Source organism: Phytophthora infestans, genomic scaffold, assembly GCF_000142945.1.
Source record: "Phytophthora infestans T30-4 supercont1.44 genomic scaffold, whole genome shotgun sequence".
NCBI classification, from domain to species: Eukaryota; Oomycota; class Peronosporomycetes; order Peronosporales; family Peronosporaceae; genus Phytophthora; species Phytophthora infestans.
Genome location: NW_003303715.1, coordinates 807,631 through 810,010, shown reverse-complemented (window position 1 = coordinate 810,010; position 2,380 = coordinate 807,631).

Genomic DNA, 2,380 nt, shown 5'->3' with positions numbered 1-2,380 from the left:
TATGCGGACCTTTAAGTGAAACGAGAACCCGTTTTGAATGGTGTTGCTCGGCCTATGTGTGCCGCTGACCAACTTCCATGTAGGTTTGATGCCCTCTACATGCTCACGACAGCGGAGCACTACGATATGGTGTGTCCAAGTATCAGTCAATGGGCGAGCGTGTTCGCACCCAGCGTGCTAGAGCCCAGCGTCTATATCGGGCTCGGCAACAGCAGCGCTCGCGCCCTGGACCATATAGCGTTCGCTCTCGCCTATCCACATCTCAGCGCGAGACCCAATACGAATCGGACGACTCCCTAAATCATGCTTTGTAAGGCACCTTTTCCCGGTCTTATTCTGCTTGCTCCTAGCTTCCTAAGACTAAAGACATTAAATAGATTACTGTTTGCTATACCTCTACGTTTGACTTTCCAACTTGTCGTCAAAATGGATGTAATCAGGCTCCGTGCAGCTAGAAAGGATTAGGCAGCAACTTCAAAGCGGTAAAAACCACGGAAGTCGCTTAATGCCAGTTGCCCACTAATACCACACCACGCGCCGTCTTAAACTCCACAATGCACTACAGGGGTATGCGTGTGACGTTCACAGTACTTCGGCCCGTCACCCCCTTGGCCGATTGATGGCAAGTTGGAAAGTGAGGAAGATGAAGTGTCTAGCTGCTTTATTCGCACTTGTAGAGTACCTGATAGTGTATAGGCAGAACCCAGGTGTCGCTGAAATAGACCGACTCTTGGGTAGAAGCCTCCATAATTAAATTTTTGGGCCACAAATGTAGCCAACTGTTTTTCATAGGATCGTACTTATCCCAGAAGTAACGGCCTGAGCCATGAGATGCAAAAATATAAAAAACAGCAGGGTACATGCGAAAAAAAAGCATGTGCTTTTCCAAGAATCATGTTTTCCGGAATAAGGCATGGAATTCGCATAAAATTAGATTTTATGCGAAATTAAGCACCATACGCTAAGACACACTTTTTGAGACTGTTATCTAATACACTCTGGAACCTCTTTTATGCACACCGTAGTGATTGTTTATTGCGCGACCCTTCGTGTGTTGAGATCGTCTGTTATGCACACTGTCACATATTGTGTGCCATACACAAAGGCAACTTGCAGGTTGAAGTAAATGTTGGTCATCGAAGCTTCGCGAAGGAACGATTAAGTTTAGCAGGATTCTAGATTGTGGAGCTAGGAAAGAGCTAGAGAAGTCTGCACATGTAAAGCTTTTGATTCAATTCACTTTCCATTCTACACTGCATCGCACAAGAGAGTTTAAGAGCGTTTTAGGTTATGAGCCCAAAAACGCTGGGTCCTAACGATATCTTGCGGGACGACAACTATTTCCTTTGGGAATTTAACTGCCGTATGACACTCGCGAGGAAGGACCTGCTGGACCACGTGGAGATGAAGCTAGAAGGTGCAGCTAAACGGGAGACCGAGACATGGGAGGTCGCCGATTTCAAGGCGCTGGCTGTTATCTCCAAGTTACTGAGTCCTGTCTACCAGTCTATGATTCGTGACGCCAAGTCGGCCAAGGAAGCGTGGGAAACGCTGCGAGAGTTCTTCGTCAAGCAGAATTTGCACAACCGTGTGACTCTTCGCAAGAAGCTACATGAGTTCCAAATGGCATCCAGAGGCGATTTGATGGAGCACATGCTGAAGTTTGACGACCTCTGCCTGAAGCTGTCTGCCGTCGGCGACCAGCTAAGCGACGATGAGAAGCTGGTTATTTTGCTGGGAAGTTTGTCAAGTGAGTATGACGCCATGGTGAAGATCATTGGAGCGCACGCATCTGTGACATTGATAGATGCGAAGGAATGCTGCGCCGAGAGTCCGAGACGTTGAAGAAGCGTGAGAACAGAGAAAGCTTTATGTGTCTGCCCGTATCGAAAGATGTGACGATATAACAAGGTGGCCGGGCTCAAGGTTCACAAGGGAACAACGTTTTCTGGAATTCAAGGCCTTAACAGCGTGGACAAACGGCGTGGTTTCAAAGGAGCCACTGAGGGCGTTCAATTTTACTGTTCAGGCCTTGAGTTTAACGCGTACGGAGCTTTAGCCGAAGGGAGTAACCTTTGGGGGAAAACAAGCAAGGAAATGATGGCGATGAGTTCGTGTTCGCTGCCACGAGAGAATCGACGACTTCATGGTTACTGGACAGCGGAGCCAGTGCCCATATGACGCACAATCGAAGTGATTTTGTCGAGTTCCGGGAGTTAGATGGAACAATGGATATTGTGGTCGCGAGTGGGCAGCGTCTTCGTGCTGTCGGGGTTGGTACGGTGCGTTTCCAGGCTGCAGGAGGATGTAGCATCAAAGTAACTGACGTTCTCCTGGTACCTGATTTAGACGGACGTCTCTGTCCATTCCATCATTGGTG